At 46.8% G+C, this 19,290-nt stretch overlaps 1 protein-coding gene across 6 annotated transcripts in view; it reads left to right on the forward strand.

Moving 5' to 3' along the window:
* CD99 (CD99 molecule (Xg blood group)) overlaps positions 1-19,290 on the forward strand; it is a 76,553-nt gene that overhangs the window by 953 nt on the left and 56,310 nt on the right. The window lies entirely within an intron of this gene.

Below are 19,290 nucleotides of genomic sequence, written 5' to 3' on the forward strand. Positions count from 1 at the left end.
CAGGGTGGAGACATAAGTGATTCACAAATGATGGAAACATTTACAAATGTGAGTTTATTCGGTGTAGTGTAGGAGCGCCACCCACAGGCATACCCTTACATGTCTTGGCTGCTACCAATGAGGTTAGTAATGGTTGTCTGACCATTTCTCCCTTGTGGAATCCTCAAGATCCTCTGCTAGCAGCTCCCTCTGGACCAATGCATCCCAGGTGTTTGGTGGGAGACCAGTCCGGAAACCCTGCAGGACCTGATGGCACGTCACGGGACCACGAACGGCCTGGCATTGTCTGGTTGAAAAATGGCTCCTGGGACACTTGGAGAAATGGGCGTATGACTGTTTCCACTACCAAATCAATGTAACTTCAAGCTGTTAGTGCACTTGGAACGAAGGCTGGAGGGTCCGGCCACCGTACATTATGCCATCCCACGCCATAATCCTGGGAGTAGGACTGGTGTAACGTTCCCATGTGACGTCCTCTCTGTAGAGTTGTCCATGTGGTCTAGAGCCCACTCTCTCGTAATCATTGCCCCCTAGACAAAAGCAGGGGCATCACTGAAGAGTAAAGACCAACAGTGCTGCCTTGCCCTGCACCATGATGGTCTTTGAATGTTATGGTTAGAAGTCTTCACAAGGAACGTCACACTGGTGTTACCCCCAGTGTTATCATGTTGGGTGGGGTGTATGGGAGCCAGACCACCTCGGTTCCTCACTCCAGGTACACTAGCAGCTCCGCATTGCATGGATTTGGTGGTGGAGCCAGTGGTACGGCCATTTCTACAGTGTCCCTGGAGCCTCCAGGCCGCATGTTCCTCGTGCTCCTGTGAGCAGCTACCATGGTGAAGATGACAATCCTAACCCTGTGTATAGCAGGACCTTTTATCTCTCTTCCCTGTGGATGTGGGTTATACTGCAGACTCCTAGTGATAGTTGGTCTTTTTTTCGTCAAGGGTTGAACAGATTTTATTGTTTCTATGTATTCTATATACTACAGGTTGTGCGATTTTACAGTATTGCATAATTTTGAGTTAAAAGAGAAAAAAACAAAAACCTTTCAAATCCTTTTCCATACCAGCTAGTGACTCCTTGGCTACGTTCACATTTGCGGTCGGCGCCGCATGCGTCATGCGCCCCTATATTTAACATGGGGGCGCATGGACATGCGTCGCACTTGCGTTTTGCGCCGCATGCGTCCTGCGGCGCACGCGTCCGGGCGCATTGGACGCAGCAAGTTGCATTTTTGCTGCGTCCAAAATCAATCAAAAAAAGGATGCATGCGGCGCAAAACGCAGCGTTGTGCATGCATTTTGCTGCATTTGTTTGCGTTGTGCGTTGCGGCGCCGACGCTGCGGCGCACAACGCAAATGTGAACGTAGCCTTAGTCTACGTTCACATTAGCGTTCGGCGCCGCAGCGTCATGCGCCCCTATATTTAACATGGAGGCGCATGGACATGCGTTGTGCTGCGTTTTGCAACGCATGCGTTTTTTTGGCCGCAAGCGTTGGGCGCAGAAAACGCAGCAAGTTGCATTTTTTTTTGCGTCCAACTTTCGGCAAAAAAGGACGCATGCGTCGCAAAACGCAGCGTTTTAGAGTGCGTTTTGTTGCGTTTTTGTTTGCGTTGTGCGTTGCGTCGCCGACGCTGCGGCGCACAACGCAAATGTGAACGTAGCCTTAGTTATGTATTCGCTGTCTTTTGTAGCCCTGTGTGCCCGACACGCCGGCTTGTAGGTGCGGCTCCCAGTACAGTACTCTGCAAGTCCAAGTGGTTTTGGCCCGCATGTGGTTGTCAAGCCCTGGAGAACCACTAGTCCGACTTATTCACTTATTTTACATCCAACAGGATGGTGATGGTCACAATGTGTATTTCTAATCTGTTCATCCTAGGGGCAGAAACGACCACATTGTTTCATCCTAGGGGTAGAAATGACCACATTGTTTTATCTTAGGGGCAGAAATGACCCCATTGTTTCATCCTAGGGGCAGAAATGACCCCATTGTTTCATCCTAGGGGCAGAAATGACCCCATTGTTTCATCCTAGGGGCAGAAATGACCCCATTGTTTCATCCTAGGGGCAGAAATGACCCCATTGTTTCATCCTAGGGGCAGAAATGACCCCATTGTTTCATCCTAGGGGCAGAAATGACCCCATTGTTTCATCTTGGGGGTAGAAATGACCCCATTGTTTTATCCTGGGGGTAGAAATGACCCCATTGTTTTATCCTGGGGGTAGAAATGACCCCATTGTTTTATCCTGGGGGTAGAAATGACCCCATTGTTTTATCCTTGGGGTAGAAATGACCCCATTGTTTTATCCTTGGGGTAGAAATGACCCCATTGTTTTATCCTTGGGGTAGAAATGACCCCATTGTTTTATCCTTGGGGTAGAAATGACCCCATTGTTTTATCCTTGGGGTAGAAATGACCCCATTGTTTTATCCTTGGGGTAGAAATGACCCCATTGTTTTATCCTTGGGGTAGAAATGACCCCATTGTTTTATCCTTGGGGTAGAAATGACCCCATTGTTTTATCCTTGGGGTAGAAATGACCCCATTGTTTTATCCTTGGGGTAGAAATGACCCCATTGTTTTATCCTTGGGGTAGAAATGACCCCATTGTTTTATCCTTGGGGTAGAAATGACCCCATTGTTTTATCCTTGGGGTAGAAATGACCCCATTGTTTCATCCTTGGGGTAGAAATGACCCCATTGTCTCAGCTGACTGATTTGTGAATCTGTAATTTTTTTCATTTGGTAATAATTGCTATCCTGGGTCCTACTCCTAACTTGTTTCTGTGACTAGTTTTTACCCGTCTATCAGATGTATTTTCCGATATCATTTTATTTCTGTCTTTGCCCTGGAATCTCCGTACAGGTAACATTGACCAATAAATCGCTTACAGATGTAACTATCTGTGTACTTGGTGTTCTTCGCTCTCCTGCATGGTAATGTAATCCTATGAATGAGACCTATGGGAAGGCTGGAAGAACGTCTTCCTTTACATTTCTTTAATTTTGCCCTTCCCCCAGTCTCTGTTTTTTGTTACTGACAATGCTAACATGCCTGGCGTGGTTCCCATGCCTCTGTGAAATGGCACACCTCGGATGCAGAATGTGATCTGCAGGGGGTGATCAAAACCAAGTAGAAGTTTACAAAGCACCATCATCTCGGAAGACGTGAATTTTCTAGGGTCATTTTTGACTTCAACTAACGCATGTTGAAGCTGGATTTGACTATAAACCAACCCCAAGACACCATTGGGCTCCTTTACGATGGCACTTACATGATTGTAGTTACAATATGTTGGCTTTAATCTTGTGCTGTCTGTATTATGATGCGTTCATCAGACGTACTGGTCAGTATCAGTATGTGTAAACCAAAATTAGGAGTGAAACAATTTTATTATTTATTTATATAGCACCATTGAATCCAAGGGGTTACATACAAAATACAGATATCGCTTACAGTTAGCAAACTAACTATTACAGACTGATACAGAGGGGCGAGGACCCTGCCCTTGCAGGCTTACATTCTATAGGAATCAAAGGAAATGTATAATAGAAGCACGTCACCACAACTGTATTGTTCACCCTCTCCTAGTTTTGGCTTACAGATACTAAAGGTGTGAACGTGGCCTTGTAGTAACCACAAACTAGTCATCTGCATGGAGTTGTACACCCCAATAGCCACGCATTTCCCGCTGCAATCATGCCCATTGAGGTATGAATGATGTAAAGAGGGTCGGATGTCTACAGAATCCCTTCTAATATCTGGTGCTTGCGTCCTGGTCGTGGGCTTTGTATGTGCACTGCGAATGCGTCCGGCAAGTGTAAGTACACTGCTCTCCATCAGCAGCTCGTGCAGCATTTCTGCTGGCGTCAGACCCTCTTAGTACAGCAGCAACGCCTCTGTGAGCAGGCTCATAGCGCACAGATCTAGCACATGATGGACAGGAATGGTCCAGGATTTTGGCAGTGGTTCTTCTGACCTCAGATCCTTTTTGGCACAGTAATTATATTCTTCAATGGGTGTAATTACAGCAGTGACTCTGTGACAAGCGGCACCTCCCCGATGATGTGCTTAGGGTAATTGTAATACAGCGCAAGCACAATTGAAAGTTAGGGTTGTTCCAAAAAAAGGTATCCCTTATCCATTGTATAGGGGGGCTAACTTGCTGATCGATTAGGGTCCAACCGCTGAGACCATCAGTGATTTTGAGAATTGGGCTCAGCAGCCCTGTTTTGAATGGGACGAAAATGCAGATGTCTTTGCTTCATTGTTAATGAGACTTCTGGAATAGCTGAGTAGAGAGCTCTGCTTTCTCCAGCAGGCCTATAGAGAGTGAATGGAGCGGAGGTTGAGCATGGATATCTCCTCTCAATCCAAGACTAGGCTGCAGAGCCCCAACCTTGGAATTGCCATGGCTTTAGTCCAGCATGTACGACTCTGCTCCATTCAGGGCTGGGCTGCAGAGCCCCAATCTTGGAATTGCCTTGGTTTACTCCAGCATGTACGCCTCTGCTCTATTCTGGGCTGCAGAGCCCCAATCTTGGAATTGCCATGGCTTTAGTCCAGCATGTACGACTCTGCTCCATTCAGGGCTGGGCTGCAGAGCCCCAATCTTGGAATTGCCATGGCTTTAGTCCAGCATGTACGACTCTGCTCCATTCAGGGCTGGGCTGCAGAGCCCCAATCTTGGAATTGCCTTGGTTTACTCCAGCATGTACGCCTCTGCTCTATTCTGGGCTGCAGAGCCCTGTTGTCAGGCTTGAGGAGCGCATACATGACTCAAACCCCCGGCGATTCTGAGAACAATGTCTGGGGAACCTCAATAATAGGACTCTACAACCCAGTCTTGATTGGATGGAGGTGCAATTTCTCAACCTCCACTTTGTTTTCTCTACGGCACTACCAGAAAAGCTCAGTTCCTTGCTTCCATATTTTTGGCAGTCGCATTGTTAATAAATAAAGCAGAGACCACCTTATTAGCCTCATTCAAGAGGAGGCTATAGAGCTCTGATCACTGGGGGTCCCAGCAGTTTAATACCTAGTGATCACCAAGTTATCCCTTATTCTCTTATAAAATAAGTACGGTATTTAGTTTTGTGCGGTGTTTTTCAGCCAGCATAGCCAAAACCACCACTAATAAAGGACCCAAGATCGTGGTGTATAGTCTACAATCCAGCTGACCAGTTCCTTTTAGGAGTATGGGGTTGTACAATTTTTAATATATTTATAGACAGTAAATGAAGAACTTCTTTGTTTCACAACATTTGCAGCTGTTAAGGTTGGATAATCCCGTTACTTATGCCTACTCTGCATGACAGCTTCCAATGTGCAACTATTAAAATGCTTCTGTAGTGGTATAAGGACAGTGCTGAGCAAAATGGGGAACATCATCTGCAGGTAGAAGTTATTGCTGCCAAAAGTAGAAGGGGGGGGGGGGGGGAAGCTTGTTTGAAGACCAAATAATCCACTTGCTTAGTAAATAGCACAGTAGACATTTTGCCAAGGTTGGGTAGTCTGTACTGACCACAGGCATCAGAGGAGTTGTTTGTGCAGTAGTTAGCATTAATGATTAGTCCATTCTTCTAAACCCAATAAAGCATGGACAGATAACCACCTACCAGTGGACTTCTTATCTACAATATAATGCACAAATCCACTGGTTGAGTATTAAGGTACCTTCACATTAAGCGACGCTGCAGCGATAGCGACAACGATGCCGATCGCTGCAGCGTCGCTGTTTGGTCGCTGGAGAGCTGTCACACAGACCGCTCTCCAGCGACCAACGATGCAGAGGTCCCCGGGTAACCAGGGTAAACATCGGGTTACTAAGCGCAGGGCCGCGCTTAGTAACCCGATGTTTACCCTGGTTACCATCGTAAAAGTAAAAAAACCAAACAGTACATACTCACCTGCGCGTCCCCCGGCGTCCGCTTCCCTGCACTGTGTGAGCGCCGGCCCTAACAGCAGAGCGGTGACGTCACCGCTGTGCTTTTACTTTCACTTTAGGGCCGGCGCTCAGTCAGAGCAGGAAGCGGACGGCGGGGAACGCGCAGATGAGTATGTACTGTTTGTTTTTTTTACTTTTACGCTGGTAACCAGGGTAAACATCGGGTTACTAAGCGCGGCCCTGCGCTTAGTAACCCGATATGTACCCTGGTTACCAGCGTAAAACATCGCTGGTATCGTTGCTTTTGGCGTCAAACCTGACGATACACGCCGGTCTGACGACCAAATAAAGTTCTGAACTTTATTCAACGACCAGCGATATCACAGCAGGATCCTGATCGCTGCTGCGTGTCAAACTAAACGATATCGCTAGCCAGGACGCTGCAACGTCACGGATCGCTAGCGATATCGTTTAGTGTGAAGGTACCTTTAGGGTACTGTCACACTCTGCAACTTTCCAACGATCACGACCAGCGATACGACCTGGCCGTGATCGTTGGAAAGTCGTTGTGTGGTCGCTGGAGAGCTGTCACATAGACCGCTCTCCAGCGACCAACGATGCCGAAGGCCCCGGGTAACCAGGGTAAACATCGGGTTACTAAGCGCAGGGCCGCGCTTAGTAACCCGATGTTTACCCTGGTTACCAGCGTAAAAGTAAAAAAAAAAAACCGTACATACTCACATTCCGGTGTCCGTCAGGTCCCTTGCAGTCTGCTTCCCGCTCTGACTGAGTGCCGCCGTAAAGTGAAAGCAGATCACAGCGGTGACGTCACCGCTGTGCTCTGCTCTTACTTTCCGGCCGGCAGTCAGTCAGAGCGGGAAGCAGACTGCAAGGGACCTGACGGACACTGGAATGTGAGTATGTACGGTTTGTTTTTTTTAACTTTTACGATGGTAACCAGGGTAAACATCGGGTTACTAAGCGCGGCCCTGCGCTTAGTAACCCGATGTTTACCCTGGTTACAAGTGAACGCATCGTTGGATCGGTGTCACACACACCGATCCAACGATGACAGCGGGAGATCCAGCGACGAAAGAAAGTTCCAAACGATCTGCTACGACGTACGATTCTCAGCAGGGTCCCTGATCGCTGCTGCATGTCAGACACAGCGATATCGTATGGATATCGCTGGAACGTCACGGATCGTACCGTCGTAGCGACAAAAGTGCCACTGTGTGACAGTACCCTTAGGGCAGTTATGTCAGACTCTATAATCATGTAATAATCAATATTTATCAACAAATACCTAAAGGTACCTTCACAATGAACAACTTAACAACGATAACGATAGCGATCCGTGACGTTGCAGCATCCTGGATAGCGATATCGTTGTTTGACACGCAGCAGCGATCAGGATCCTGCTGTGACATCGTTGGTCGGAGCTAGAAGGCCAGCACCTTATTTCGTCGCTGGCTCACCCGCTGACATCGCTGAGTCGGCGTGTGTGACGCTGATTCAGCTATGTCTTCACTGGTAACCAGGGTAAACATCGGGTTACTAAGCGCAGGGCCGCGCTTAGTAACCCAATATTTACCCTGGTTACCATTGTAAATGTAAAAAAACCCAAACACTACATACTTACATTCCGGTGTCTGTCGCGTCCCCCGGCGTCCGCTTCCCTGCACTGTGTCAGCGCCGGTCGGCCGTAAAGCAGAGCACAGCGGTGACGTCACCGCTCTGCTTTACGGCTGGTGCTTACACAGTGCAGGGAAGCGGACGCCGGGGAACGCGACAGACACCGGAATGTAAGTATGTAGTGTTTGGTTTTTTTTACATTTACACTGGTAACCAGGGTAAATATCGGGTTACTAAGCGCGGCCCTGCGCTTAGTAATCCGATGTTTACCCTGGTTACCCGGGGACTTCGGCATCGTTGGTCGCTGGAGAGCTGTCTGTGTGACAGCTCTCCAGCGACCACACAACGACGAAACAGCGACGCTGCAGCGATCGGCATCGTTGTCTATATCGCTGCAGCGTCGCTTAATGTGACGGTACCTTAAGGCTGGCCATACACAGGAGATGGCTGTCAGCCAACAATACTTCGGCCCATCGTTTAGCCAACTGCTCCTGTGTTCTTTGAGAAAGCCGCCACCTGACCCCTCGGTCAATGTCTTATCTCAGAGAGAACCATGCGATTGGCAGTCTGAAATCTACCTCTGTCCTGACTATCAGTCAAATGACTTCTCCATACACATTAGACCTTCAGTAGAACCCATTGACATCGAAACCTTCAAAAAGAGCCTGAAGACCCACCTCTTCCGACAAGCCTACAACCTGCAGTAACCACCGATCAACCAAACCGCTGCATGACCAGCTCTATCCTCACCTACTGTATTCTCACCCATCCCTTGTAGATTGTGAGCCTTCACGGGCAGGGTCCTCTCTCCTTCTGTACCAGTTATGACTTGTATTGTTTAAGATTATTGTACTTGTTTTTATGTATACCCCTCCGCACATGTAAAGCGCCATGGAATAAATGGCGCTATAACAATAAATAATATCGGTGGATGCAGCTGACTTAAGTCTAATGTGCCTAGGGGCCTTAACAACTATGAGCAGCAGGAATAGCCAACTAGTATATGTAAACCACCACTGATCGGCTTCTATTAAGTCAGTCGGCGGTTATTTAATAGCCTGTTTGGACACAGAAAAATAGTTTGTTTTATACACACAGGATGATGAGCTGCCAAGATCAATGATTTTCAAGCCTGCCTAAAGATCATCTTTTGAACAAGCTTTGCTTGTTCTCCAGGTGATCAGCAGCCTGCTTACACAGCCAAGCTATCAAGGAAAGAGCGTTCATAGGAGTAGCTGTTCCTTGTAATAATGGTGTTGTCAAAACTGTCCTTTTTAGATGGGATATCTGCTTTTGTTTGGGCTACAATTCTGCATTCATGATAAGAAAGCTCCAGCATTGGTTGACCATGGTTGGTAGGACCACAGACTTCATTAGGTCTAGCTGACCAGCTAAAGTATATGGTGGCCCCAAGACGAACATTAGGTTACTGTGCCCCGTGACTCCTATATTAGAAGTTTGTGGTGCAGTCCAGGCATAGTTTATTCCTGAGTCACTGAATTACTCCTTTTCCGAATTGGTTAAAGCAGAAACGCATGAGCTGTGCACAAAGTGAACAAGCCTGTAGGAACACTGTTCACACCACCAAGAAACTAAAACACAAAAAAAAGGCACAGTAAAACCAAAAAATACTCTGTTGCAAAAAATATCAGTAAACAGCAAGTGCTAGTAAAAAGATGGAAAAACGCAGGGTATTTGGTTAATGTTTTTGTAAAAAATGTATATTAAGCCGCTCTACCAAACATCAAGGTATTCCCGTATTAGAGCAGTCCTAACTAATGTATGTAATCCTATCTGGGGGAAAAAAAAAAAAAAATTATATATAATTTTTTTTTTTTTCCCCAGATAGGGATTACATACATTAGTTAGGACTGCTCTAATACGGGTATACCTTGATGTTTGGTAGAGCGGCTTAATATACATTTTTTACAAAAACATATTAACCAAATACCCTGCGTTTTTCCATCTTTTTACTAGCACTTGCTGTTTACTGATATTTTTTTTTGTTTTACTGTGCCTTTTTTGTGTTCCTTTTCAGAATTGCACAAATGTATTTCATCTGTAGATGTTCTCAACTTGTTAGAAAATTTCACCTTTTTCACAACACATTTTTTTTCCAGGGAAGTCTACTTTAGAGAAGCGACGGCTACAAAATTTACACCAACTTGAATGGATTTTGCTGTAGATTCTGCTGCAGGAATACTGTGGATTGCTTTACAAGTTTTCTAATAGTTGTTAATACTTGATTCTCTGGTCGGGACACTGATTTCTAATTTATGCCGGTTTTTCTATTAAAGGGAACCTGTCACCCCGTTTTTTCAGTATGAGATAAAAATACCATTAAATAGGGCCTGAGCTGTGCTGGACAATAGTGTATTTTGTGTACCCTGATTCCCCACTTATGCTGCCGAAATACCTTACCAAAGTCGCCGTTTTCGCCTGTCAATCAAGGTCGTCTGGTCAAATGGGCATGGTGAAATTGCTTCTTCTCCCCCAGATCTTGCTTATCTTTCCGTTGGTGGCATAGTGGTTTGCGCATGCCCAACAGCGGAATGCACTGCGCAGGTGAAGAAAAAGAGCTCGATCTGCGCTATTCACCGCTTTATCGCTGGCGGTGGCCATCTTCCTGAGGCCGCGCGTGCACAGATGGAGCGCTCTGCTTCCCGGGGCTTCAGGAAAATGGCCGCGGGATGCCGCGCGTGCGCAGATGGAGATCGCGGCGGCCATTTTCCTGAAGCAGAGTTCGCATATCCTGGGGGGGTGGTCAGGCATCGCTGGTCTAGATTTGGCGCCTTCCTTTTAATGCCATCCTTTTGTGCTTTGTGTGTATGACGCGTGGTATGTCACCCACACAGTGTTCCTTGGCATTGCGCTCCTGCTCAGGCGTACTTCTATGCCCTGATTAGGGTGCATGTGCCATGGCTCTCTGACCTTTCCGGCGCATGCACACTGCAGTACTATTCACTGCCCTGGTCAGGGCAGGGAAGTACGTCTGCGCAGGGGCGCGATGCCAGGGAGCACTGGATGGCGTAGCACAGAAGTAGGATGGCATTGAAAGAAGGGAGGCTCCAGATCAGGATCATTGACACTCGTAGGACCCATCTCCCCCCCCCCAGGTAAGTATGATAAAAGGTGTTTTTCTTTTGTTGCAAGCCGGATTGGGGGCAGATATACAGCATATTAGTATGCTGTGAATGAGGGCTGAAAGGTGGTGGCCGTATCTCATATGGGGCAAGCCTGGTGGCACGTTCCCGTCCAGCCCGGGGGCTTAAAGGGAACAGCCAGAGGGCCGGATGTGACCCACTGGCCACACTTAACCCAGGTCTGATCTAGAATGAAAGAAAATTTGCCAGCTGATGGAGCCCATGGATCATACAGCATGTATGATTTCAGCCATATATGTTTGCCTCTGAAACTATGGGGTGTGTACCATGGATTAAGGCCCCGTCACACTTAGTGACGCTAAAGCGATCCCGACAACGATACGACCTGGCAGGGATCGTTGCTGCGTCGCTATGTGGTCGCTGGTGAGATGTCAAACAGTGAGATCTTCCCAACGACGTTGTGTCGTGTCGTTGGTCGTTGTGACCCTGTCACATGGCAGCTATTATGACGATTCAGACCTCGATGAGGGACGTCCTGTGTGAACGATGTCGTTGGTAAGGTGTCAAACACAGCGATGTGTGCTACCCAGCGGGACCTCAACGATCAAAAAAAGGTCCAGGCCATTCCGACACGACCAGCGATCTCACAGCAGGGGCCTGGTCGCTGCTACGTGTCAAACATAGCGAGATCGCTACTGAGGTCGCTGTTGCGTCACAAAACTTGTGACTCAGCAGTGATCTCGCTAGCGACCTCGCTTAGTGTGACGGGGGCTTTAGTTTGCAGTGCATGTACCGCCATATTCCCCTGTTCACTGTGCACAGCAGGCCATCAGTATGCTCCGACACCCTGATTTGTTGACTTTGCTGATTTGTTGACTTTCTACTTAGCCTTTTCTTTACTGCAGTTTATTCTTTTGTTTTCTTATCACTAAGATAAGTTATCTCATGGGTCACTGGCAGTTCCTCTCAGATTGACTACTTCACAGCAATAGACTAGTTGTTATTAAAGGATATCCTATTCTAGTAGGTAAATGTCTGTTGTCCAAACATCGTGGGCATGCTGTTATGTCAAAAAATAATTTTTGCAGATAAACTGCAGCTTGATGTGTAAAAATGTCAGCCAATAACAGTCATATTAAAGGCGCACTTATTTCCCGTACAACCGCACTGCTCTGCTTTATGGCAGCACTTTGGCCTGGGAGCAGTAGCCACTTGTACTATGGACATAATGGCTGAAGCTGTGCAGCTTGTTGGCAGAATTTGTGAAGGGGTCTATGGCGGCATATCTTTTGTTGGTGAAAGGCACCATGGGCCGGATTAATCAAAGTTTTACACCAGTATTCAGACACACAAAGCTTATAATAGTTGCAGAATATTGATGCAACTGACAGCTGCCCTACACAGGATATGATTCTTGGCATTTCCACCTGCCTCTGGCACAGTGGGCGCAGCTGGGGTCTGACCACTACTGATCGTCATAATCATGACCGTCGACGCTCCACACCACAAATCTTAAGGTACCGTCACATTAAGCGACGCTGCAGCGATATAGACAACGAGCCGATCGCTGCAGCGTCGCTGTTTAGGTCGCTAGGAGACGTCAGATACCGGCAGGAGCGATCCAGTGACGTACTTATCGTTCTCGCTGGTTGTTCGCTCCAGTTCGCTCCATGAAGAAACATTGCTGGCATCGTTGCTTTTGCTGTCAAACACGACGATACACGCCGGTCTGACGACCAAATAAAGTTCTGGACTTCTAGCTCCAGCCAGCGATATCACAGCAGGATCCAGATCGCTGCTGCGTGTCAAACACAACGAGATCGCTATCCAGGACGCTGCAACGTCACGGATCGTTGTCGTTCTCGTTGGAAAGTTGTTTAGTGTGAAGGTACCTTTACTCAAGCAGGGGCTGAAGTAGTGTTTGTGGCGAGGTGCACGCCACTCGTCCACCGCTAGTGATTCACATAGAAGCCTGTGTCTACAGTTGCATGGAAGAGTAGTCTGCCAGTTGACGAGGCTTTAGGGTAAGTTCACACAGGACTTTTTTGCTGCGTATTTTTGCTGCGTTTTTTTATGCTAATTTTCAGCTGCTTTTACAGTACCAGCAAAGCCTATGAGATTTCAGAAATCTCATGCACACACATTGGGTTTTTGTTTGATCAGTATTTTCTGCTTTGCTGCGTTTTTTGGACATAGGGCATGTCACTTCTTTCAGCGTTTTTGCTGCGTTTTTGCAGCGTTTATTCACCCATTGACTTGAATGGGTGATGGAAAAAACGCTGCATAACGCAGCAAAAACGCATGTAGCATTATTTGCTGCGTTTTTTGTGCAGAAAAATCATGGCCAGCAGGAAGTGATCTCACAGCCAAGAGCTTAGGGGTATGGTTAGTGAGGTGTAAAGAGCCATTGTGAGGTGTGCTGATTGTGATCTATTGTGAGGGAGTTCCTAGTAGTGAGGTGTGAAGAGCCATTGTGAGGTGTCCTGATTGTGATCTATTGTGAGGGAGTTTCTGGTAGTGAGGTGTTAGCCATGTCTTGGTATAGGAGGATGAGCATTAGGCCATGTTCACACGTTCCTGATTTCCCTGCTGTTTTTCTGCACTAAAAACCGCAGCTCTTGGCAGAAAACGCAGGTGCGGTTTTTGGTGCGGTTTTTGATGCGGTTTTTTATGCAGTTTTCTCTGCAGATTGTCTGTGTTTGACACAACTAAAGCTTTAACTGCAGTGGGGAATAAAAAAAAAAAATGATGTAATTTCCTTGTCCAACCCTTTTCTTCTTCCATCCTCCATTTTGGGACTAAACACCAAAATGAGTGGACGTGTTTTGAATGACAGCGCTCCGCAGAGTGCTGAGCGTAGGCCAGATCACAGCCCGCGGATCCAGCTCTATCCAGCTATTTCAGTGCCACGTATTTCAGTGCCACGTATTTCAGTGCCACGTATTTCAGTGCCACGTATTTCAGTGCCACGTATTTCAGTGCCACGTATTTCAGTGCCACGTATTTCAGTGCCACGTATTTTTGCTATTGTAAGGTGGCATTAATCCCAGTTAATAATGGAGAGGCGTCAATAAGACGCCTATCCATTATTAATGCTATTAAAATGATAAAAAAAATATAGGGGGACTCCCCCCCCCCCCCCCCCCAAAAAAAAAAAAAAAAAATGACATGGGGTCCCCCTATATTTTTAGGCCAGAAAGGCTAGGCAGACTGCTGCGGGCCAATATTTGTGGCCTGGGAAGGGGTTAAAATACCCATGGCTGTTCCCAGGCCATGAATATGAAGCCCACAGCTGTCTGCGTAGCCTTTCTGGCTCAGAAATAAAGGGAGAGCCCCCCCAAAAAAGTGTTGGGGTCCCCCTATATTTTTAGGCCAGAAAGGCTACGCAGACAGCCGTGGGCTTATATTCATAGCCTAGGAAAGGGGCCATGGATATTTCCCCCCCCCGGCTACAAATATAAGCCCGCAGCCGCCCCAGAAAAGGCGCATCAAAATGATGTGCCAATTCCGGCACTTAGCCCCTCTTCCCACTCCCGTGTAGCGGTGGGATATGGGGTAATGAGGGGTTAATGCCACCTTGCTATTGTAAGGTGGCATTAATCCCGGTCAATAATGGAGAGGCGTCAATAAGACGCCTATCCATTATTAATCCAATGAAAGGGTTAAAAAAAAACCACAAACACTAGAAAAAAAATATTTTAATGAAATAAAGACACCCACTTTTTGACCATATTTTATTGTACGCTCAATCCGTCCTGAAGACCCTCGACCTGAAAAAGACGCAAAATAAAAAAACAAATTCATACTCCCTGGCCCTGTCCGCAGAAATCCATCGAGGGTCCCACGAAGATCTTCCATGGAGAACAGACACATCCAGAGATATGTCTGCTCTCCACGGCTGCAGCAACACACTGACAGGAACCATAGTTCCTGTCGGTGTGTCACTGCGCATGCGCGAGCGAGTTTACCGGCGGTCATTGACCCCGGCACTCTCGCTTAACGGCAGTGCTGCGTGGGAAAGTTCAACGCAGCTGTACTGCCGTTAACCGAGACACCGGAGCCATTGAACTCTGGAACAGTACGCGATACACTGCTAGGAGCTTCGCTCCTGGCAGTGTATCGCCGGAGAGCAGCCGATCGGCGTGGGACACTCGTTTTATGGATTCTGCGGACAGGGAGTATGAATTTGATTTTTTTATTTTGGGATCTTTTCTAGGGGATCGAGGGCTTCGCCTACCAGTGTGCTGTTGGTGAGTATATACTCTGTGTTATATGTTGTATGTACTGTGTGTCATGTATGTGTATTGTGTGTGTTTTGTGTAACTTTACAACTGTGCTAAGTCGCCGGACACAGGGACAACTCTCCCATCCTAATACCGGATGGGAGTAGTAGTCCCATACGGCGACTTAGCACAATGGTGGCACTAGCGTCGCATGGGGACACACACACACACACACACACACACACACACACACACACACACACACACACACACACACACACACACACACACACACCCACCCACCCACACCAAATCTATCAAACGGCCGACATCGATCCCCATGCGACGGTATGCCTCATGTCTCTTCGGGATACAGGAACACACTCCGCCCAAGCACTTCCGCCCACGAACTTCCTCTCGCTTCCCCGCACTTCCTGCTGCAGCGGTTTCTCCACCCATAACCGCAATAAAACCCGCAGATATATTTTTGATCTGCGGGTTTTACTGCGGGTTTGACCTCACAATGGAGGTCTATGGGTGCAGAACCGCTGCAGTTCCACACAAAGAAGTGACATGGTCCTTCTTTTTTACCGCAGCTATTCAGCGCGGCTTTTTTAGTGAATTTCAGCATCATGTGCACAGCGTTTCCTGTTTTTCATAGGGTCACATTGTACTGTACCCTGCATGGAAAACAGCTGCGGACACGCAGCGGCAAAATCGCGGCGGTTCCGCAGTAAAAAACGCATTGTGTGAACATGGCCTAAATGTTTCCCAACTAATCATGGAGGTAATATTTTTTTTTTATTTGTGATATATCTATCTATCCGATTGTTTGCAATGGTACACTTTGCGATGCTCATGTGCTGTTATGTACATGTTCATGTGTTCTGCATGTGTATGTTTGTATCTTCCTTGTCATGAATGTTGGCTTCATTTCATCTTGCATTTGGTAATTACTTTTTCATTTATTTTTCCAAGGTGGAAGCAATGCCTGTAATTTGGGATGTAGCTTGCCCAAACTACAGTGATCGTCAAAAAAAGGCCGATGCATGGCATGTAATTCGCCGTAAATTGTTCCCCCGCTGGGATGAAGGCGATGCTAAGCTCCACTGGGGTCACTCAACTTTATTATCATGCACAAATAGACAAAAAAACGCACCAAAACCGCACAAAAAACGCATCTATTATAAGCAGCTGAAAATTGGCATAAAAAACGCAGCAAAAATACGCAGCAAAAATACGCAGCAAAAAAGTCCTGTGTGAACTTACCCAAAAAACGCACCAAATACGCACCAAAAAAACGCACCTAAATTGGCATAAAAAAAGCAGCAAAAATGCGCAGCAAAAAAGTCCTGTATGAACTTACCCTTTAGGTGCTTTTTTTGGGTAAGTTCACACAGGACTTTTTTGCTGCGTATTTTTGCTGCATTTTTTTATGCTAATTTAGGTGTGTTTTTTATGCCAATTTTCAGCTGCTTATAGATGCGTTTTTTGTGCGGTTTTGGTGCGTTTTTTTGTCTATTTGTGCATGATAATAAAGTTGAGTGACCCCAGTGGAGCTTAGCATCGCCTTCATCCCAGCGGGGGAACAATTTACGGCGAATTACATGCCATGCATCGGCCTTTTTTTGACGATCACTGTAGTTTGGGCAAGCTACATCCCAAATTACAGGCATTGCTTCCACCTTGGAAAAATAAATGAAAAAGTAATTACCAAATGCAAGATGAAATGAAGCCAACATTCATGACAAGGAAGATACAAACATACACATGCAGAACACATGAACATGTACATAACAGCACATGAGCATCGCAAAGTGTACCATTGCAAACAATCGGATAGATAGATATATCACAAATTAAAAAAAATATTACCTCCATGATTAGTTGGGAAACATTAATGCTCATCCTCCTATACCAAGACATGGCTAACACCTCACTACCAGAAACTCCCTCACAATAGATCACAATCAGGACACCTCACAATGGCTCTTCACACCTCACTAACCGCACCCCTAAGCTCTTGGCTGTGAGATCACTTCCTGCTGGCCATGATTTTTCTGCACAAAAAACGCAGCAAATAATGCTACATGCGTTTTTGCTGCGTTATGCAGCGTTTTTTCCATCACCCATTCAAGTCAATGGGTGAATAAACGCTGCAAAAACGCAGCAAAAACGCTGAAAGAAGTGACATGCCCTATGTCCAAAAAACGCAGCAAAGCAGAAAATACTGATCAAACAAAACCCAATGTGTGTGCATGAGATTTCTGAAATCTCATAGGCTTTGCTGGTACTGTAAAAAGCAGCTGAAAATTAGCATAAAAAACAGCAAAAATACGCAGCAAAAAAGTCCTGTGTGAACGTACCCTTAATGTGCCGTGCTCACTCCGGTCTTCCTGAATCAGGACTCTGACTCCAGCACATCTTCTTATCAAGACTGACGTGAATCACACCCTATCCGCCTTGTCTCCTGGCGGACTACTTTTCCTTGTAGTTACACCTGTAGATGATTATGAAGGCTGATTTTTATATTTTAAAAGAGAAAATAAATAATAAACAAAAAATACCAGTTATTGGACATGTTATCCCCTTTTTCATTCAAGTGGGGCAGAAATGTTTCAGATTTCTAAAAAAAAAAAAAAAAAAAAAAAAAATAGTTAAAAACTTAAGCAAGTCTGCTTTCATTATACACATGACCTTGTTCTCCAGTACTGTCCATAGATGACTGTCCTTGGTTTGGTTAATGTCTAAAAGGGTTCTTCTCACACCTCTTAAAATATCATATTGCTAGGACATGCCATCACTTACTGACTGTGGAGGCCAGACCTTGTTGCCCCTGATGATCCTAAAAGGCCATCTGGCAGCACAGGCAATGGGGTCAGCTGCAGTTCCCTGCACAGCTGCTTGACCCATAGTGAGAAGATGCAGCATTACACCACTGAGGACAGCGAAGAGGCCACCTCCCTGGGAGACTTGGATGACGGCCACAGACACTAAAGGTACCTTCACACTAAACGATATCGCTAGCGATCCGTGACGTTGCAGCGTCCTGGCTAGCGATATCGTTTAGTTTGACACGCAGCAGCGATCAGGATCCTGCTGTGATATCGCTGGTCGTTGAATAAAGTTCAGAACTTTATTTGGTCGTCAGACCGGCGTGTATCGTCGTGTTTGACACCAAAAGCAACGATACCAGCGATGTTTTACACTGGTAACCAGGGTAAACATCAGGTTACTAAGCGCAGGGCCGCGCTTAGTAACCCGATGTTTACCCTGGTTACCAGTGTAAAATGTAAAACAAACAAACAGTACATACTCACCTTCGCGTCCCCCGGCGTCCGCTTCCCACACTGACTGAGCGCCGTAAAGTGAAAGTACAGCACAGCGGTGACGTCACCGCTCTGCTGTTAGGGCCGGCGCTCAGTCAGTGCAGGAAGCGGACGCCGGGGGACGCGAATGTAAGTATGTAGTGTTTGTTTTTTTTACATTTTACGCTGGTAACCAGGGTAAACATCGGGTTACTAAGCGCGGCCCTGCGCTTAGTAACCCGATGTTTACCCTGGTTACCCGGGGACTTCGGCATCGTTGGTCGCTGGAGAGCTGTCTGTGTGACAGCTCTCCAGCGATCAAACAGCGACGCTGCAGCGATCTGCATCGTTGTCGCTATCGCTGCAGCGTCGCTAAATGTGAAGGTACCTAGTGGTGCAAGATCTTTATTAAACAAGATTACAGCAGTAAAGGTACCTTCACATTAAAGGTACCTTCACACGAAACGACGCTGCAGTGATAGCGACAACGATGCCGATCGCTGCAGCGTCGCTGTTTGATCGCTGGAGAGCTGTCACACAGACCGCTCTCCAGCGACCAACGATGCCGAGGTAACCAGGGTAAACATCGGGTTACTAAGCGCAGGGCCGCGCTTAGTAACCCGATGTTTACCCTGGTTACCAGCGTAAAATGTAAAAAAAACAAACAGTACATACTTACATTCGCGTCCCCCGGCGTCCGCTTCCTGCACTGACTGAGCGCCGGCCCTAACAGCAGAGCGGTGACGTCACCGCTGTGCTGTACTTTCACTTTCACTTTACGGTGCTCAGTCAGTGTGGGAAGCGGACGCCGGGGGACGCGAAGGTGAGTATGTACTGTTTGTTTTTTAACATTTTACACTGGTAACCAGGGTAAACATCGGGTTACTAAGCGCGGCACTTCGCTTAGTAACCCGATGTTTACCCTGGTTACCAGTGTAAAACATCGCTGGTATCGTTGCTTTTGGTGTCAAACACGACGATACACGCCGGTCTGACGACCAAATAAAGTTCTGAACTTTATTCAACGACCAGTGATATCACAGCAGGATCCTGATCGCTGCTGCGTGTCAAACTAAACGATATCGCTAGCCAGGACGCTGCAACGTCACGGATCGCTAGCGATATC

This window comes from Ranitomeya variabilis, chromosome 3 (assembly GCF_051348905.1).
Source record: "Ranitomeya variabilis isolate aRanVar5 chromosome 3, aRanVar5.hap1, whole genome shotgun sequence".
In the NCBI taxonomy this organism is placed as follows: Eukaryota; Metazoa; Chordata; class Amphibia; order Anura; family Dendrobatidae; genus Ranitomeya; species Ranitomeya variabilis.